Consider the following 23,423-nt stretch of genomic DNA (forward strand, 5'->3'; position numbering starts at 1 on the left):
TTTTTTTCATTTTCCATTATTTTCCTTCAGTTTCCTCCTCACATGCAACCTATGACCTTTCATCTTAATTTTCTCCTAATTTCCTTTATTTTCATAAATAAATGTGCCAAAAATGCCTTCTTTTCCTTTAAATGCCTTTGCCTTAGCCTTTGCCAATTTTCCTTAGACAAAAACACACATCTAGTGATGCCCACTAGGATATTTTTGCCCGACATTTAGGTTGGAATAAGTGTCTCTTAAACGTGGTCTTATTTTGCCTTTATTGATTTTTATTACATGGAATTTTCACTAGTGCTATTACATTGTGGTAAATGTAGGTCTAGATGTGATTGTTGATGTCAATAATAAAGAAGATCAATATGTATCCATTACTTCTCGCAATTGAGTTGTTTGAATGGAGTTAAAGGGATATATTGGGGAGACTGTATGTGTGCTGATTAAAATATTGCAATCTTAGTGTTTGGGTAGGATTTATAAATATTTTCTATGGAAATTGTAGTTTTTGTGAAAAGGGAAGTGTTAGAAATTTGAGTTAAAAATAAATGCAATCCTTGAAGCATCCTTAGCTATAGTTTGGATTGTTTTATTTCAGCAATAAATACTTGTTTCAATTATGTTTAATAACCTATTTTGAGAAGATCCACACTCCATAATGTTTGCATTTAGCATTGTATATTTGAAGTTTTGCTACTAGATATAATAGTTAAGATTCAGTGTAACTTTTTTTCTTCTAAAGCTAATAAGATATGGACAAAGTCAAGTTTTAAAACAATTTAAGACCTTTATAGGTTTCTTAATCACTTTATTGTGACTTACAAGCCCCTGTAAATCTTATGTATGTGATTATTTTGCATTCAAAGTTCATGGAATATAAATTTTATCATTTAGAAGGGATGTTATAATAAAATAATAATGCTAGAAATAGCCGGGAAAACTTATTTCGACAACTGTTGATTCCTAGTTTTACTCTATCCCTGTTCTTTTGGGGTTATATTCATGATAACCTAGTAGTATAAGTTCATTAAAGCCGTCATTTCATACATGGAAGGGAATTTTATTTGTTTTCCTATCAAGTTTAAGTGTGTAGGTTATGGTTACATTTGTGACTGATGGAATGCTATTTGTTGAGAGATTTTGTAGTTGCACGTGGCTTTTTTCTTTCTAGTCTTCTTTCTATGTAAATTTTAGGTACTCATAATGAACAATACAATTCTAAAAAATAAGGGGTGTTATTCTAAAAAAATATTTAGCTATAGATATTGTAACAATACAAAGCAAGTTTATGGCTATTGTCCTTGTTTATTTTTCCGACTAGATTTTTTTTTTGAAGCATGATAAACATACAGATTCATGCAGTTATCAAAACCTGATTTCCATGCTAGGGAATTTCGTTTGATTATATATGGTTTGAAAACAGGGTAGCGCTAGTGGGGTGGTGGTTCAAGTGCTTATTTATATACTTACACAACCAGATTTACCAATGTGGTTGATATACACCGATAGGCATATATGAAACACATATACAACCACATTAGTAAATGTGGTTGATATACGCGGATAGGAATTTATAAATCACATTAATAATTATTAGATATATAGTGTTAATGTGGCTCTTAGAGATTGATTATTTGTACTTATTAATAATTATGTAAATAATAACAGCCATATACATTGATATATTTAACAATAACAAAATTAATATAATATAATAATAGTATAGGGTTATTACTAATAATACTTATTTATCTCTCACCATTATCTTAATGATTAATATACATTTATTAACATATTAATATAATTATCAATATATTTTATACACAATGATAGATTTATGAACCATTTCAACATAACAATATTAAACTCTAATATTAAATCAATTATTATAAGCCCTAATATTATAAAATCCAACATTATAAACCCTAAGATTAATATTATATCCCTAAAATTAATATTATAAACCTTACAATAAATATTTTAAACCATATGATTAATATTATAAATGGCACAATTAATATTATAAACCTTAATATTAAAAAATCCAATATTATATACCCTAATATTAAAAAATCCTATATTATAAACCTTAATATTAAAAAATCCAATATTATATACCCTAATATTAAAAACCCAACATTTCATATCGTAATACTAAATGCAATATTGTAAACCCAAAATTAAAAACTGCAATATCACAAATCCAAGGGACTAATATTATAAACTCAAGGGGAAATAAACGCAAGGATTTAGTATTATGAACCCAAGGGAAAATAAACACAAGGGGAAAATATTAAACCCTAAGATTAAGAATAATAAACTCAAAGGATTAATAAACCCAAGGGAAAATAAATCCTAGGAATTAATATTATAAACCCAACTGAAAATAAAACTACAGGAAAAATATTAAAACTTAAGATAATAAAAATAAACCCAAGGGATTAATATTATAAACCCAAGGGAAAATAAACTAAATGGAAAAAACTAAATCCTAGGATTAAAATGTTACATTATTAATAAGAACAATGTGATACATCATGATATTAAACTTTAATATTAAACTGAATATTATAAATCCTAACACCATCAAACCCAATATTATAAGCCCTAAGATTAATATTATAAACCCTAAGATTATAAACCCTAAGATTAGTATCATAAACTCTAATAATAAACCAAATATATTAATGATATAAACCAAACAATAAGATTATTATTATAAACTCTAATAATAAACCCAAAATATTAATGATATAAACAGAAGTGATTATTTTTATAAACCCTTAGGAATAATAGACTCAATGGGTTAATATTATAAACCCACGGGATTATAAATATTATAAAACCAAGGGATAAATATTATAAACTCTTAGGATTAATAAACATAAGGGATTAATATTAATATTATAGACCCTAAAATTACAAAACCCAATATTATAAACTGAACATTTCAAACCCTTATATTAAATGTGATATTATAAAACCAATATTAAAAATCTCAATATTATAAACCCAAAGGATTAATATTATAAACTCGAGCGAAAATAAACCCAAGGGATTAATATTATAGACCCAAGAGAAAATAAACCTAAAGGAAAAATATTAAACCCTCGAATTTATATTATAAACCCTAGGATTAATATTATAAACCTTATGAATGATATTATACACTAAGAATATGAACTCTTATATTAATAAATCCAAGGGATTGATATCATAAAAGCAAGAGACTAATAAACCTAGGGGATTATAAACCCATGGGAATAATATTAAACATAAGGAATTAATATTATAAACCCAAGGGATATAAACCCTAAGGTAAATATTATAAACCCTAAAATAAACATTAAACCTTAGGGTTAATATTAAATCCTAGGAACATAAACCCTAATATTAATAAGCCCAAGGGATAAATATTATAGAGCCAAGGGATTATAAACTAAAGGGATTAATATTGAACCCTAATATTAATATTAAGTTGTAGGAATATAAACCCTATGATTAATATTAGAAACTCAAGGAACAATATTATAAACCCAAGGGATTACTAAACCCATTGGATTAATATTAAAATCCCAAGGGATTATAAACTGAAGGAAATAACATTAGACCCTAGAATTAATATTAAACCTAGTAATATAAACCCTAATATTAATATTGTGAACCTTAGGATTAATATTATAAACCCAAGAGACTCTTACTATAAATCCAAGAAATTAATAAGCATAAAGGATTAATATTATAAACTAAATGGATTATAAACCGAGGGGAATAATTTTAAACCCAAGGGATTAATATTATAAACCCAAGGGATTGATATTAAACCCTAAGATTTATATTATAAGCCCCAGTATTTCAAATTATAAAGTCAATATTAAAATTTATTATTATAAACTAAATATTAAAAAGTCCTAATATTATAAACGTCGTATTAAACCCTAGTTTTGTAATGTAACAATGTGAATATTAAACCCTAGGAATATAAACTCTATGATTAATAAACCCAAGGGATAAATATTGTAAACACTAGGATTAATATCAAACCCTACGAATATAAACCCTATGATTAATATTATAAACCCAAGGAATTTATATCATAAACCTAATGGATTATAAACCCAAAGAATCTATATTAAACACTATGGTTAATATTATAAACCCTATCAATAATATTATACCCTAGGAATATGAACCCTTAGATTAATAAACCCAAGGGATTGATATTATAAACCCAAGGCACTAATAACAACAAGGGATTAATACTAAAAACCTAAAAAACCAAAAGGATTAATAGTATAAACCCAAGGTATATAAAACCTAAGATAAATATTATAAACCCTAAAACAAACATGGTTGACCATGGTTTATCATGGTTGACCATGATTTATCATGGTTGACTATGGTTTAATATTAAAAACCCAAGGGAATAACATTAAACCCTAGGATGAATATTAAACCATAGGAATATAAACCCTAAAATTAATAAACCCAAGGGATTAATATTGTAAACATTAGGCTTAATATTAAACCCTAGGAACATAAACCCTATGATTAATATCATAAACCCAAGGAATTTATATTATAAACCTAATGGATTATAAACTCAAGGGATCTATATTAAACCCTAGGATTAATATTATAAACACTATCAATAATATTATACCCTAGGAATATGAAACCTTAGATTAATAAACCCAATGGATTGATATTATAAATCTAAGGTACTAATAAAAACAAGGGATTAATTCTAAAAGCATAAAATTATCAAAGGAATAATATTCTAAACCCAAGGTATATAATCCCTAAGATAAATATCATAAACCCTAATGTGACTTTGGACCATGGTTGACCACGATTGATTTTCATATAAAGAGAATCCTTGTCACAACGTGACATTGGAGCATGGTTGACCATGGTTGACCATAGTTGGCAATGGATGACTATGGTTGTGAAAATGTGGCGTTGAACTATGAGACAATCTTTGTCATACTATAAGCATGACTATTGACAATCTTTGACCATGATTTACCATGGTTTATTTTGATATTGAGTAAATCTTTATCACAATGTGACATTAGAGCATGGTTGATAATGGTTGACGATGGTTGATTTTGATACTAAGACAACTTTTGTCACAATGTGACATTCAACCATGGTTGATCACACCTAATTTTCATATTGACCATGTTTTACCATGATTAATTTTCATTTTGAGACAATCTTTGTCACAATGTGACATTTGACAATGGTTGAACATGGTTGACTATGATTGAATATGGTTGGCCATGGTTGATTTTCATATTGAGACAATCATTGTTATAATGTGACATTGGACCATGGTTGACCGTGAATGATAATGGTTGATGATGGTTGAACATGGTTGATTTTCATATTGAGACAACCTTTGTCACAATGTGTCATTGGGCCATGGTTGACCACGATTGGCCATGATTATAAACCCAAGGGATTTATATTAAATCCTAGGATTAATATTATAAACCATAGGGACTAATAAACGCAAGGAATTAATACTAAAAATTTAAAGGATTATAGACCCAAGGGAATAATATTAAATCTAAGGGCTTAATATTATATACCCAAGGTATATAAACCCTAAGATAAATATTATAAACCCTAAAATTAACATGGTCCACTATTGTTGACTATGGTTGATTTTCATATTGACACAATCTTTGTCATAATGCGACGTTCGACCATGGTTTCCCATGATTGGTTTCCATATCAAGACAATATTTGTGAGAATGCAACGTTAGACCATGGTTGACCATGGTTGATTTTCATATTGACATAATATTTGTCACAAAGTGACGTTGGACCATGATTTGTTTTCATATTGAGACAATCTTTGTCACAATGCGACGTTGGACCATGGTTGACCATGATAATATTATTTAATAATAATACTTAATGTCAAAATTAATATTTATAAATATTAATAATATTACCAATAATAATAATATTCACATTCATATTAATTAATATTAATATTATTAATAAATTAAAATAACTTAAAATTAAAATCAATTAAAATTACCACATTAAATAAATTAAAATTAAAATAACTTAGATTTATTAAGCAAAGCCTTTCGGTAGAAATCACATACGAGATATTTTTGGCCTATGCATTTCAAACCAACAAGTGTGGTTCATAATCAGGACTAGATGAAGAGGTGGCCATGGCAAAGGCTTAAATAGAGAGCAATGTAGAGACCATAATTTCAAGTAACAACTATATTTGAGCAATAATATTTAAATTATGATATTAATTTATTAATATATTAAAAACAAATATTATTAAGTAACAACTATATTAAAGAGCTAGTTTTTGGAAAATAATATTTAAATTATGGTATTAGTTTATTAATTTATTAAAAACAAATATTAATAAGTAACTACTAGTTTTTGAAAATAATATTTAAATTAATTTATAAAATAAAAAATTATTAAAAAAAATAAAAATAAAAAATAACAAGAATAAAAAAATCAAAGTCAAACTCCAAACAAGGAGGGAAGTAAAAAAATTATAAAAAGGATTCAAGACCCTAATTGAGACAAGATCATTTCATTAATAATAATAATAATAATAATAATGAAAGTAAAATAAACTAAATTAAAAAATAATTAATGGAAAATAAATAAAATAAAACAAAAATATATACAAGTCAAAGGAAATATATATATAAATAAATAAATAAAAATAAAACATAAAAATGAATATATATATATATATATTCAAAGAAGAGAAATCAATAAATAAAACAAGGCCAACAATAAAATAAGGGGTTGAGACCCATTAAACAAATAACAAAAATACTAAAAGGAGTTAAGAACGAATAGGATAACAAAATACTTAAGAAAACATGAAGGATCAAGAAAATAAACTCTAATGAAGAATAAATCAACAACAAATACAATAAAAAGGACATCAATACCTACACAGATAAACAAACAAACAAAATAAATCCCAAAAAGAAACCTAAAAGACTAGGAGGACAGGACATGGACCCAACTTCTACTAATATTCCAACCATCTTCTCTATTCAAATTATTAGGTATTGTTTCAATTTCTAGGGCCTCCCTCAATTTATGATGATGGAAATGACTAACCCTAGCAACGACTTGGACCTCCTCAATGCAGATGTGATGCATAAATTTATCTACATGCTCTACCAAAGTAGAGAAGCGGGTCCTGCCATGCTTGATATCAGTGGCACGCTCACGAATCCTTTGATTAATCGAGTGACCAGTCTCACCAATATAGGGAGTCCCACAAGAGCATTGGATAACGTAAACACCCTTCATATTCTTGGGGTCCACTGGGTCTTTTATAGATCTAAGGGAGTTTCACATGGTTTTTAAAGGCCTAAATGTTGAAGCCACCTTATGCTTCCTTAGGATCCTCACAATCTTGCCAATGGTCCCTTGGGTAAATGGAAGATGAACACCAAAAAATTTATCCTTGGTACCTTTCTTAGCACTAGGACCTCTTTCAGCTCTAAGGAAAGCATTAGTATATTGGTGTCTACTATACTCATTATCATAGAAAACACTTAGGAGATGTGCTTTTTCTTCATTGAGATGGTTTTCATCAAAAACTCTTAAAGCTCTAGTGTCTAAGGTGTTGAGAACACCTAGCTTTTGAGCTGGGAAATGATGAGAATTAGCATGAAGATATTGTTCTGTATGAGTTTTCTTACGAAATACCTGATGAGAAAAAGAGCCATCATCATTCCTTGAGAGGAGGACGTCAAGGAAGGGCAGACTACCATTACTTTCAATTCCATGGTGAACTTTATGGAACTAGATTAATTGTTAAGGTGGAGGAAAAACTGTTCCAATTACTCCCTACCATGGGACCATATGACACAAGTGTCATCCACAAACCTCCTCCACATCTTAGGCAGAAGACAAGAAGAAGCTAAGGCCTTTGATTCTAAATCTTTCATGAATAGTTCAGATACCATAGGGGGGAGGGGGGAACCCATGTATTCACTACAAGTTTGCTCATAGACTTCCCCATCGAATGAAAAGAAATTATAAGTAAGACAAATACCAACTAAATTAGTCGTATCAAGATCCGTAATGCGCTTGATGACTTCGATGGCCTAGTTGATAGGGATATTAGTGTAGAGGGAGACCACATCGAAGCTCACAAGCTTGTCATCCAGATCAAGATTGAAACTCTTTAACTCATTGACAAATGATGAAGAGTCCTTGATGTAGGATTCTATATGGCAAACAAGGGGCTTAAGCTTATGGGCTAAATATTTAGCAAGAAGATAAGTTGGCGCTTCTATCGTGTTGACAATGGATCTCAAAGGAACTCCTTCCTTATGAATATTTGGCAGGCCATAGATTCTAGGGGTAAGAGGGCAACTTTTTATAAGCTTATGACTAAATGAGATGATTGAGCTACTAGCCTTTATAGAAAGAGCCACACTTTTGGAAATCTTCTTCAGGGGATCCTTGTTGAGTTTCCTGTAGCTCTCGCTATTATGGAGGTGGTCCAACATCTTCCGACGGTAATCATATTTATCAAGAATAACCATAGCACCACCTTTGTCAGCTTTGAGAACAACAATATTATTATTATTGTTTAACGATTTGAGAACATCAAACTCAAGTTTTTTAATGTTGTTATTGGGGTATTTTCCTTTCTAACGACAACCACATAGTCTTGACGAATGATATCTTTAGTGACATCTGATAAGTCTCTAATACCATATTCAATGTCACACATGATATCGTCAACCAGGATCTTTCTAGGAGCAAGAGAAAAATTTAAACCTTTCTCCAAAAGACTAGAGACAGGGGGATCGAAATAAAAGCTAGAAATATTGACAACACTATTACTAGAAGAGGAAATAAAAACTGAACAAACATTATTATCGAAACGTAGAGCCTTATTACTACTCCTAATATTATTACAATTATCAAAATTGAAAACAGAGTAACTAACCTCATTATTATTATTATTATTATGCTGAGTGATATTATTAATATACAAATTATTATTATTATTATTATTCAATTGAATATTTTAAAAATTATTATTAATAGAACCACCTCCACTATTTTGGAAACCAACAGAAACTAAAGAAGTTTAATGCACAATGAACCTCAGGGAATCTGGCCTGGTGAATTTGCGGAGTCATTACAGCCGAAACACGAGACCGTTCCAGCTTCACCCTCAATGATGGAAGGGTGAGAAACATCGTTAACCTAAGATCAGAGAGAAGGGATTTGATTATAATTAATTCTACCTCTAAAAATACCACGAAAGCAACTAGACTCATTAGGCTGTGAGATCGATTTCTCTGAGAGCTTAGTGAACTTCTTGGACTGCTTTACTTTTCATATTTCTTCCAAACGAGTAGATTTAATGTCGAGCATGCCTTGATCCTTCACCAAAGGGGATCAAAGATCTCATTTGAAAGTTCCAAATGCAGAGACAAAAAATCACGAGAAATGAAATCCATAAGTTTTCTCACCCTGCCAATCTCCAAACGAACCAATGACATGCTAGCATTAATAAAAATATGAAAGTGACTAGAATTATTAAAGGGTGCTTAATCTGAGCGAACGGAGGAACAAGGGAAGAGTCTCTACATCATTTTAGAAAAGCCAAATCTGTCTTCAACTTGGAAACCCTTATGCCATACCGTTCAAAGTGACAAAATTTAATAGCAGTGGCCCTTCCGTATAGGGTAGTAATTTTTGTATTCAGGCTTCTGTGATCCATAATGAATTAAGCAAAGTCTTTCAATAGAAATCATATAAGAGAAATTTTTGGCCAACACATTTCGAGCCAACAAGTGTGGTTCATCATCAGGACTAGATGAAGAGGTAGACCATGGAAAAGGCTTAAATACAGAGCAATGTAGAGACCATAATTTCAGGAAATGGCTATATTTGAACAATAATATTTAAATTACGATATTAATTTATTAATATATTAAAAACAAATATTATTAAGTAACGGCTAAATTAAACAACTAGTTTTTGAAAAATAATATTTAAATTATGATATTAGTTTACTAATTTATTAAAAACAAATATTAATAAGTAACGACTATATTAAATGGCTAGTTTTTGAAAAATAATGTTTAAATTAATTTATTAAAATAACAAATTATTAAAAAAATAAAAAATAACAAGAATAGAAAAATCAAAGTCAAACTCCAAACAATGAAGGAAGTAAAAAATTATAAAAAAGAGTCAAGACCCTAATCGAGACAAGATCATTTAATAAATAAAAATAATTAATAGAAATAAAATAAACTAAATTAAAAAATAATTAATGGAGAATATCTAAAATAAAAACAAAAATATACACAAGTCACAAGAAAAAGAATATATATATATATATATATATATATATATATATATATATATATATATATATATATATATATAGATATATATAAGCAATCAATAAATAAAACAAGGTCAACAGTAAAATATGGGGTTGAGGCTCACTAAACAAATAATAAAAATACTAAAAGGAGTTAAGAATGAATAGGATAATAAAATACTTATGAAAACACAAAGGATCAAGAAAATAAACTCTAATGAAGAATAAATCAACAAAAAATACTATAAAAAGGACACCAATACCTAAATAGATAAACAAACAAACAAAATAAATCCCAAAAAGAAACCTAAAAAACTAGGAGGATAGGACAGGGGCCCAATTTCTACTAATATTCCAACCATCGTCTCTATTCAAATTACTGGGCCTTTTTTCAATTTCTAGGGCCTCCCTCAATTTACAATGATGGAAATGACTAACCCTAGCAACGCCTTGGGCAACGACTTGGGCCTCCTCACTACAAATGTGATGCTTAAATTTATCTGTGTGCTCTGTCAAAGTAGAGGAGTAGGTCCTATCGTGCTTGATGTCACCGGCATGCTCAAGAATCTGTTGATTAATCAAGCGACCAGTCTCACCATTGTAGGGAGTCCCATAAGAGCATGGGATAATGTAAACAACCTTCATATTCTTGGGGTCCACTACTTTTACATATCTAAGGGAGCTCTGGATGGTATTTAAAGGCCTACACGTTGAAGCCACCTTATGCTTCCCTAGGATCATCATAATATTGTCAGTGGTCCCTTGGATAAATTGAAGATGAACACCAAAAAATCGATCCTTGGTATATTTCTTTGCACTAGGACCTTTTTCAGCTCTGAGGAAAGCCTTAGTAGATTGGTGTCTACTATACCCATTATTAAAGAAAACACTTAGGAGATGTGCTTTCTCTTCATTGAGATCGTTTTCATCGGAAACTCATAAAGCTCTAGTCGCTAAGGTGTTGAGAAAACCTAGTTTTTAAGTTGGGAAATGATGAGAATTAGCACTAAGATATTGTTCCGTATGAGGTTTCTTACAAAATACCTGATGAGAAAAAGAGCCATCATGTTATTGTTGACCTTGTTTTATTTATTGATTTATTCATTTTTATTTTTATTTTTTGTTTATTTTTTTATATATTTATTTCTTTTGACTTGTGTATATTTTTGTTTTATTTTATTTATTTTCCATTAATTATTTTTATTCATTAAATGATGTTGTCTCGATTAGGGTTTTAACTCCTTTTTATAATTTTTTATTTCCTTCCTTGTTTGAATTTTAACTTTGATTTTTTATTCTTGTTATTTTTTATTTATTTAATAATTTTTTCTTTTAATAAATCAATTTAAATATTATTTTTCAAAAACTAGCCATTTAATATAGTTGTTTTTAATAAATTAATAAATGAATATCATAATTTAAATATTATTTTTCAAAAACTAGCTGTTTAATATAGTCATTACTTAATAATATTTGTTTTTAATATATTAATAAATTGATATCATAATTTAAATATTATTGTTCAAATATAGCCATTTCATGAAATTATGGTCTCTACATTGCTCTCTATTCAAGCCTTTGCCATGGTCCGCCTCTTCATCTGGTCATGATGTTGAACTACACTTGTTGGTTTGAAATGTGTCGCCCAAAAATTTATCTTATGTGATTTCTACCAAAATACTTTACTTAATTCATTAGGGATCACAGAAGCCTGAATACAAAAACTTAAATTTATATTATATATTATAATCTATAATGAATTTTCATATTATTATTAATATTCAAATTCAAATTACTTGGATGCGGGTGTCACTGCAGATCATTTATGAGGATTTACTCCTCGCCGGCAGCTGTCCCTGCACTTGGCTCGCGGACGCGGATCCCACAATCCCACAGCATTCGATATGAATTCGCCAGGGTACAGAATAATGGTCACGCATTTGGTATTGAATGCGCGCTCGGCTCGAGAGACTATGCGCGGCGATTTATCCATGGCCTGGTCTCTGGTTTATGCAATTGCCCTCGGCTCTTTCTACCTCCGCCCGCTATTCTTCCCGCACCCCTGCTTCGTTCAGGCTGCTTGGAAGCTCATCTGGATTCTAAGTCTGGCCTGGTCCGCCTGCGCTCGGCCCTTTCCCCTTTGGTTCTGCCAATTTCCCTTCCCTGGTCTCTCTGTTAATTCGGAAATGGTTCGTCGTCGTGGAGTCTCTCGCCGTGGAGGCACCACTGGCAATCGAGGCCGGGCCTCTCATTCTGCTCCCCAGAACATTGTCCCTCTCGCTTCTGCCTCCCCGTCCTCTCCACCTTCTGGTCATGCTAGGCCTCTCCCGCACAACTCCTTTCAAACAACCCGCTTCAAATTCCATAGCAGGCTCAATAAGCCCGTGCTGTCAGCCAGTATCACTGTAATCCTTGCTGAGGAGGAGGATAAGCCCAGCAGCTCGGCCCACACCACCATGTCTCAGTCTCAGGATGATAGTGTCCTTCAGGGGGAGGTGGCTGGGGTCATGTTCAACGGCGACAACATGCAGGAAGAAGGCAATGTGCCTGAAGCTCCTCAGCCTCCGGCAGACTCTAATCAGCGCGAGGTGCTTGCATGTGAGCCGGTTCATCCTCCAGGCAGCATTTTGAATTTGGTAATTCCTCCAGATGGTGGTGTCACGGGAGATGCAGATAATGCGGTCGTCACGTGGATTGGCTCTCCTAGCCAGGTGGATAAGGATGCTCTCGACTCTCCTAAACATGTTTAATGATTCTGGTTCACTGCCTACTGTTGGCATTCTCGCCTCTGATCTGTTTCTTTTTATGTTATGCGTCTCTGGATACTGTCAACTCTGTTCTTGTTTCAGTTCTTGTTTTTGTATCGGTGCGAGCCAATATAGTCTTATGAGCAGTAACAAGTCATGGCTCAGCAAGCCTTGTTTTTGCTTTAATTTTGTATATGGCGGTTATGACAGAATGTTTATCAGCAAAGCCATAGTCGACGATAGTACTGTAGTGTTAGACACAGAACTGGTTCACTTTCTTGTCTGTCAGGGACTTATAAATCATGTTTCAAGGTCTCTCAATCCTGGAAGGGCGGTTAGAAGGATCTGTATGTATCAGAATCTCTGGTTGAGGGCTGGCTTCTGCCCCCTCTGAGGTCTTGACCTCTTTGTACATATTTTTCTCTTTTTTAATAGAAATAGTCTTTACGCAGAAAAAAAAAATATTCAAATTCAAATTAATATTAATATTAATATTATTAAATAATATTAAAACTTAAGATTAAAATTTTATTTATATTTAATTTTATTAATGTTAATGATATTAGTACTAAAATGCAATAATAATAATAATAATAATAATAATAATAATAATTATTATTATTATTATTATTATTATTATTATTATTATTATTATTATTATTATTATTATTATTATTATTATTATTATTATTATTATTATTATTATTATTATTATTATTATTATTATTATTATTATTATTATTATTATTATTATTATTATTATTGTAAATTAAAACTTATTAATATTATTCTTAATACTAAATGTTGTTAATATTATTCATAAATATTAATGTTCATATTAGTTATAAGGTTAATGTCATTAGAAATATTAATATTATTAATATCAATAATTAACATTCAAAATAATATTTATAAATATTAATAATATTAAAAATTAATATTCATATTTATATTAATTAATATTAATATTAATAAAGAATATTCAAATTAATATTAACCATTCATATTAAAATTAAAATTAGTATCAACAGTTATTAATATTTTGTTAATACTAAAAGTAATTAATATGATTTATTAATATAAATGTTAATATTATTTATAGTTGTAATGTTAATGTTATTAATAATATTAATATTATTAATTAAATATTATTAATATTAATAATTAACATTAAAATTTGAATTTAATTAAAATTCATATTAACCATTAACAGTTTATTATTAGTGTGATTTAAATGTTATTAATTTTATATATTCCTTAATATATATTAATACTATACTTAAATATTAATAATATATTAAATATTAATTATTTATTAAGTATTATATTAATAAACAAATTGTTTTTAAACCATATATTATTGCATTAGTTAATATTTAAATTGATTACGTTATATTTATTTATTATATTAATTTTATTAACTTTGTAATTGTAAACCATAATTTTATAAAATTATTATTAATTTTTTATATTAAGATTAACTTTTATTGTTATTATTGATTGTGGACTCAAATTTTGATATTAATCTAATATCAAAATATATTCAAAACTCAATATAACTCAATATTATAGGTTCTAATATTAAAAACATCTAATATTGAAAACACAAATAACCTAATATTAAATTCTGATAATATAAACCTAAACATTAAAAGATAATAATCTAAACTAAATATAATCTCAAAACATATCAATACCTATTATAACATCAAAATATATTAATATTAAATTAATAAAATTTTAATAAAATTAGATTTTAATTTTGTTATTAAATGTTGATATTTATATTAATATCATTATTAATATAATTAAATGTAACATTAATAAATAACATGTTTATTATCCAATTTAAACAAATAATTAAGGTTTTACAAAACATAATTGAAGTTTTACAAAACAAAAAATGGCATGTTTTAAGAATTTCTTAAATAAAAATATTAATAATATAGATCTAAAATTACTCATTTTCTTATGGCTCCTTTCAAATTTAATGTTTTCTTTAAACTACATTTCACAGCACCATTATCTTGATTCCCTGCTTATCAAAACAAAATATTATATATTTTTAAGATTTAGTAAATTAAAACAAAAAATAATATTTTCAATTATTATTACCTTATTTATATTATTAATCACTTGAATATAAACAAACTAAACATTAATGGATAATTGTGAATTTGAAAGGATCCTCTCTCAACAAATTCAAGTGCACTATATGAAAATAGAAATCATTTTAACATATTTAAATTTTTTTTATTAATCATTTCATTTTGTAGTTATTTCAATAAGTTTTGAAACATAATTTTTCATGTTCAAGTTGTAATTGGTTTACAATGTTTAGTTTTCGCCATTTTAAACATTATTATGTATTTGCATTGTGATTTTTTTTGTATTTTATAATTTTACGATTAAATTTATATATTTGTAATTTCTCATAAATTAATAGATTAAAACATAATAATATAAATTTAAAATGATTCATTTCATTATATGTACTGTGGATCAAGTTTATATACCCATTTTCAATAAAAATGAAATCAAAGTAACTACAAATTTATAAAAAGATCTAGACTGTTAATCCATTACATGTTCATTGCATGTTTATAAACATCTACTTTTCTCAGTCTTATAATTTAAAAATATGGAAATTTTGTTTGGTGGATATAGTCTTCTTCAAGAACAAATACATATTTGAACAATAAATAAGTTTGAAAAGAAATATTTATGAGAGATCCTTTTAATCATCCTTTCATTGTTTGTATTGTCTACATTGAAACAATCAACAATACATGAGATTGTTTTGTATAAATGGTTTTTAGCATTTTTATTCCTAATTTAAACCTGAACATGTAGTTATAATGTGGTTGGAGAGACAGTAACACAAGGTTCTTGGCATTTGTGGTACATGTTATTCTCTGTGTTATTTTTTTATTAGTTGAATAGTATGTTGAAGGAAGATTAAGGAAACACAAACCACTAATATATAATAATTAAGATTAAATTTAGTTGTACAAGAATAAAAGAATATATATAAGAAATTTGTCCATTCAAGATCATAGATATTTCATTTAAAATTTTGGGATGATAAATATGATGGACCAATCTTATAATAACAATTTAAGATGAATTATTTCAAATTTAATAATATACTAACCATTTAATATCAATATTAAAAATCTTAAACCTAAACCTACTGACCTAAAACCTAAACATACTACTCTAAAACCATAAAGCTAAACCTAGTGCCTTAAAACAATATTATTAAAATATAAACCTATTGCAGTAAAACTTAACATCTAAAACCATTTTCAAAATAGTGACTTATGAGTTAAATTTTGTTATTACTTTTATGAATGTTTGGTTTAAAAGACCTCTTATTTTCTCCTCTCTACAAAGAAATAAAGAAAACCTAACATAATAATATGGATCCACAGATAAATAAGCAAAACCTAACATAATAGTATGGATGAACATGTGCATATGCTGCAAATAATATTATAGAACACAGTCTTTTTAAGCTTGTGAGTAGATCTAAAATTAATTAGTAAAAACCCTTTTGGTGGGGAATCCTCTTCTTTTGGTGGAAGACATCCTGTGCAATCCATCATCCCAAACTTGATACAACTTTCTGCAACTAAAATGGGAAGATACATTATATGCCTCCAAAATATAAAACTTTCCACCCAGAATTCAGTTTTCCATCCAATATTAATATCAAATGGACTTTAATACATATTAACCATCATCAACCACAACTATTAAATATTCTCAAAGACAACATATTAAATATTAAACAATGCCAATTCCCCTTGAATGAAATTCCATAAATTAATTTCTCCCTCATCCATTTTCCCTGAATCTAATCATGTCGTGTTTAAATATTTCTTCCCTACTCCATTTTTATGGGCAGTACATCACTTGACACCTTAATCTTTGTGTTTACATTTTCTCTTTTCTAAATTAAATTTCCCATGATACATATTTTCGAGTTTCTTCAAAAAATTGGTATGTGTCAATCTAGATCACATCAGCCAACAGAAAACAATTTAGGCAAATGTACCATCAGACATTTTTGTACATAAATATAAAGGCCTAAAAAATAATATCAATAATGGAATTCTTTTAATGTTGCAATTACCTTGGGAGGAGTAGCCTGCAACACAAATTCAAGTTGTAAAAAATTATTTTATTCCAATTCATTCAAAGGGAATTCACATAAGCCACATTCATTTATGTCTTTTTATCTGCAACTTAACTTTCATTCATGGTAAGTGAGCATATTAGCTTTGATTCCATCTTAGCTTTGATTCCTGGTAAGTTCTTTCACTACCACGATGTTGGCAACCTTTGAACTTGCTCAACCTCAAGATAGACTGAAGGCCAATGAATCAAAATCATAATGAATGATCAATCAAATTGATATTTGGGGGTTTAGGATTTTTGAAAAGAAGGCTTCTTGAAATATAATGTGCACATTTCAAAACATCCATGTTTCAACATTTTTATATTAATAGGGTTCATTAGGGCACTTTCAAAATTGCCATGTTTCAAGTGCATTAAAGCATGGAGTTATTAATAAAAAAATTAAAAGATTTGTAAAGGTTGGTAATATTACTAATATTTATAACGGTTTATTAAACCTAATTATAGGGGATTTTACAATTAAGCTAGGCTAATAAAACTTATTGTTATTCCTCCACATTTCCTTTTGTCCCTATATATTCCAACAAGCATAAGTTCCACTTCACATGTCCCAGCAAAGAGAATATTAAGGGACAACCATTACATAAGTCAAGTTTATGAGGATGATATGACAAGAAAACTTAATGTTATTTATCCACATTGTCATTTATTCCTCCATGTTCTAAGAACCATACGTTTAAGAATGTAAATCGACATTCGTTTCACTTTCATAGAGAATTTTTAATTATTTTAAATTTAGGTTCTCTAATCTTTATACGTGACCATAAACAACAGGTACAGTAAAATTTTAATTAGGATTTGGTGAAAATTTATTTTAAACAGGGTTTAAACACTTGATTTAGATATGAAAGGAAGTTATTATTTTTAATTTCATTCAAAATGATTAATTAGTAAATGTATTAAAGTGGCCAATTCCAATAGGGGGGCGTTTATCGGTGTAGTAAAGTGATGATGACCAATATATGTTTCTTTGGTAAATTTGATTATGATTTGAAGAATTAGAATTAGAAAAAGCATGGTAAGAAAATCTTATCAAATTTGTTTTGTACATGAACCTGTATTGAATGATTGAAAGGTTAAGAAGGAAAAGACCATGTTTTTTTTTCTATGTAAGGCTAATTCTATTAATAAAAACAAAAATATAATTACACCGAGGCCCCGCCTCAACCGCTGTTGCTAGAGTTCATCAAGAAGGTCTAAACTGCCCCAGATTGGGGAAACCAGTTTGACATGGCAAAAAGACCAATCATATATCCCGGGACTGTCACCAAAGGAAACCCATACATAGGACTCGGATCCATGTTTTGAAGCAAAACCCCGAAAAAGATTCAACACAGCACCACCAGAAGCGACAACAAATGACAAACCCACTGGTCAATCATACAAACAGCAAAAACAAATATTATCAAATAATATTTAGAATACCATCGGGTCCGCATCATCGCATCGCACATATGAAGGTGTAAAGGCTCCGCCCCTTGGTTTCCACCGATGCGATATTGCGATGCGATCCGATCGCAATCGCATATTGCTATATGTAAAGGCTCCACCCCTTGGTTTCTGTCGATGCGATATTGCGATGCGATCTGATCGCAATCGCATATTGCTATAAGTAAAGGCTCTGCCCCTTGGTTTCCACCGATGCGATATTGCAATGCGATTTGATCGCAATCGCATATTGCTATATGTAAAGGCTCCGCCCCTTAGTTTCCGTCGATGCGATATTGGGATGTGATCCAATCGCCGCATATTACTATACGTAAAGGCTCTTCCCCTTGGTTTCCACTGATGCGATATTGTGATGCGATCTGATTGCAATCGCATATTGCTATATGTAAAGGCCTTGCCCTTTGGTCTCCCCATTCTGCGATCGCCGGTGGTCCGTTGGGTGGCCATTAATGTTCTTGGAGATCACCCGCCTCCAGGTGTGCTTCTTCCTCCTGAGCCATTTCATTCTTTACCAATTCCTAATATTCCAGCATCTGTTGTTCAGTGGCTAGAGTAGAGAGTGTTCCTGTATGGAGATCTGTTCTGCTTTCCACTCCTATATTTGCCAATAGGTCAGCTACTTTGTTTCCCTCCTGGCGTATGTGCTTGAGATTGATTGCTTTGTGGGAGGAGAGCCAGATTTCGATAAGTTTTAGTCGACTCTCCATTCTCCAGCTATTGCTCACCTTACTTGAGGTTGTTCCCTGCAGCATTTTGGTGACCATATTTATGAGAATTTGTGAATCTCCCTCTATAACAAGCGGGAATATACCCTGTTTTTGGGCTATAATGAGTCCCTGCCATAATCCTTCTAACTCTGCCGAGTTGTTGGTGTCCCATCCAGTTGAGCCTAAGTAGGTTAGAATAGGAGTTCCCTTATGATCTCTGAATATTCCTCCAAATCCAGCCTTTCCTGGATTTCCTTTCGAGGCTCCATCAAAGTTTAGCTGGAACATGTGACAGGGAGGAGGAATCCACTTATCTGGTGTCCTGCTTCTTGCTTGAGTTTTTCCATTGATTATCATTTCTTGGTTCCACTGCAGATTCCAATTTTTCCATATGGTTCATTCCAACGGGAGAGAGGGAAAGTCTTCCTCAGACCATGTTTGAAGAAGTAGTGTTTCCCTAATATTTTGACATACTGTATTCCATAGAGATTCCAAGGGCATAGATTGGTCCTTGAAGATTCGCTGGTTTCTCTCCTTCCATAATGTCCACATGAGAAAACCCGGTATAAGCTTCCATAAGGAGTTTAACATCTTGCTCTTGAATGGGTTCCTTGCCTAGTTATGAATAGTGGAAACTATATCTCCTTGTGTCCTTCCATCCTTTTGGCATCTAAAGCTGACCTTTTCCCAGAGCTTGTGCGCTAATGGACAAGAGTTCATAAGATGTTGAGTGGTTTCCTCTTCTTTCTTGCAGTTGGGACAGATGGAGGGGCCTTGGAAGCTCCTCTTCCTGAGATTGTCCCAAGTAAGGATTTTATTGTGACATAAGAGCCAAAGAAAGGTCGAGACTTTCGGCCAAATCTTGGGGTCCCATATTTTATTCCAGAGAGGGTCCTTGACAATGTGTTCCTTCATGATGATGTGATAGGCCTCCCTAGTTGTGAAGGATCCTTTTTCTTCATAGCCCCATCTAAGAATATCCTTTTCCTCTGAGTATTGTATTCTTCTCTTTGCTAATTCAGTACTAAGAATCTGTTGAGCTGAGTCTATTCCCTGTCTTATTATGTGGTCCGTGCTACACCATTGCCTGTGCCCTTGCAATGTGGAAGGAAGCCAGAAGTGCTTGACAATATTATAGGTTTGCATTTCCTGTTCTGGGATTTGATGAGGTAAGATAAAATCCTTTAGTTTGGGTTGTTGCTACCAAGAGTCATCCCAGAACCTTGTTGTATTGCCGTCCTTCACTTCCCAGAAGCTATGTTGCTGAATTAAGAGCTTGTGTTGCTTGGCCGCATTCCAGATTAGAGAACCTAGGTTGACTTCTGAAATTCAGATTAATTCTTCGGTGGGTCGACTATTGGCATACTTTGCAGTCCATAGGGATGCCCAAGGGGTGGATGGCATAGTAAGCCATTTCCACCAGATGCGGGCGCCCATAACCATATTGCTGTGGTAAGGATCCCGCAGACCTATTCCACCAGCAAGCTTTGGTAGGCAAACTGTGTCCCAATTGACTAGGGCCCATTTGCATTTTTATTTGAGTTTCCCCACAAGAAGGATCTCTATAGGCGTTTGATCTCTTTGAGAACCCATTTGGGTGTAGCTAGGATCGAGAAGAGATACAACGGCATGGATTGCAGAACCGCCTTGATTAAGACAAGGCGACTGGCCATATTGAGAGCCCTATGAGTCCAGGAAGATAATCAAGCCTCCAATTTTTCTAAGAGCATTCTCCAAGAGGAGTGTTTCATAGCTGAGTCAGTCATAGGAGCGCCAAGATACTTGGAAGGGAGAACAACAATTGAGAATCCAAGAATACGAGCTATAGAAGCTTGGGTGATAGCGGGGGTATGAAAAAAGAAGATTTGAGATTTGGCCTTGTTTATCTTTGCGCCAGAGGCCTCTGAAAAGTCCGTCAATAGTGAATTGAATTGTCGAGCTTCCTGGACTGAAGGGTGACCAAAAATCATATTTTCATCCACAAATTGCTGATGAGTGAAGGCTGGAGTGTTAGGAAATGACAGGCCTCTTAGTTTCTAGGAAAACAGAGCAACTTTAATACTGCAGCCAAGACCTTCCACCATTAACACAAAGAGGAAGGGGGAAAGAGGGTCCCCCTATCTGATACCCCAGGAAGGCTGGAAAGGAGATGAGGGGATACCATTGATCAAAATTGAGAGAAAAAAGGAAGAGTTGAGACTCATGACCCAGCGAATCCAAGTTGGGGAGAAACCAAAGGCAGATACAGTCTTTTGAATATACATCTAACTTAAACTGTCAAAGGCTTTTGAGAGGTCAATTTTAAGTAGCATACCTAATTTCTTGGAGTGCTTCAGGGAGTGGATGATTTCATGAGTGAGGATTATGCCGTCCGTAATTTTCCTGCCTTCTACATATCCCAACTGCTCCGACGAAATGAGAAGTGGTAGCAGCGATTTGAGTCTTGAAGCTACGATTTTGGAAACTATCTTGTAGATGACGTTGCATAGGGCAATGGGCCGAAATTTGTCAGGGGTGTTAGAATGAGCTTCCTTTGGGATAAGGGCTATGAATGTGGCATTCATAGCCGGAAGCATCCACCTCATGGTTCTTGATTCCTCAACAATCTGCCAGACTTCCAATTTAATTAGCTCCCAGAAATTATGGAAAAAGTTGGAGGTAAATCTGTCTAGCCCTGGCGCCTTGCCTTCTTTCAGTTGATGAACTGCATTTTCCACTTCCTGTAAGTCGACCGGCCTGAGTAAGAGCTGGTTGTGCTCTTCTGTGACGAGTTTGGGGATGTTCTCTGTGATTTTTCCTATAGCTTGCATTCTGTCCACCTGTGGTTCTTGATGAGCTTGCTTAAAGTAGTTGAGAAGTTCGAGCTCGATTTCTTCATGTTTTTCCACTTTTACCCCCTGCTCATTTTGGATGTGAGTAATATTGTTATTCATTCGGCGTTGAATAGTGGAACGGTGAAAAAAAATTGTATTTTTTTCCCCTTCCTTTAGCCACCTGATTCTCGATTTTTGCCTCCAGAGTGTTTCTTCTTGTTTGGCCCTCTCTGAGATCTGAGTTTCAAGAGACTTTTCCTGTTCCGAAAGTTCCTTTGATCTTCCCTCTATGATGATCTGTTGCTGCAACTGTTTCATCTCTTGATCTAGAGCAATCTGAGCTTGGAAAATGTTACCAAACAAAGAATGGTTCCATTGTTTTATTTTACTCTTGAGGTATTTAAGCTTCTTCTGAAATTTGAACATGCTTGTACCATTTTGTGAAGAGAAGTTGATCCATTCCGAATTTACCAGATTGACAAAATCCAGATGTGTCATCCAAAAAGCCTCGAAGCGAAACAGCCTGCGGGTAGCATTGCCTGGTCGAGACCATTGGAGAGAAATTGGCCAATGGTCTGAGCCTGTCAGCGGCAGGATTGAAGTTGAAAGGTCTCCCCCTAAGTGGATTGCAGTGTTAGAGATTAGGAATCTGTCCAGGCGAGACGCAATTTGGTGCAAACCAGCTCTTTTATTATTCCTGGTAAAAAGGCCATTGTTGAATGGCATGTCAATAAGAAAATTGCTTTGAATGTAATCTTTTAGATTGTTACTTTCCTTGTCCATCTTATTCCTTCCTCCTCACTTTTCTTCCATCTTGGTTATCAAGTTGAAGTCACCCCAGCGATCCAGAGCGGATGAGACCTATCAGTATTGATTGAGGAAAGGGTATTCAGAAGTTCTACCTTATGCATAGCTTCCTGGGGAAAATATACATTGGTTATGTGACCATGTATACTGGTGCCTATAATGTGGAAAGTAGCTTGAAGGAAATGCTTGTTTGCATGAATGTTGTTGAGCTCGATGGTGCGTGCATCCCAGATGATTGCCAAGCCTCCTGAGGTGCCAGAAGCATCTACTGTTGCTGCTATACTACCCGGCCAGACTTTTGCAGCAATTCGATCTAGAGAGATGGAGT

This window comes from Pinus tabuliformis, chromosome 7, assembly GCF_031772625.1.
Source record: "Pinus tabuliformis cultivar Carrire ecotype Pingquan chromosome 7, CPIR1, whole genome shotgun sequence".
Taxonomy (NCBI): Eukaryota; Viridiplantae; Streptophyta; class Pinopsida; order Pinales; family Pinaceae; genus Pinus; species Pinus tabuliformis.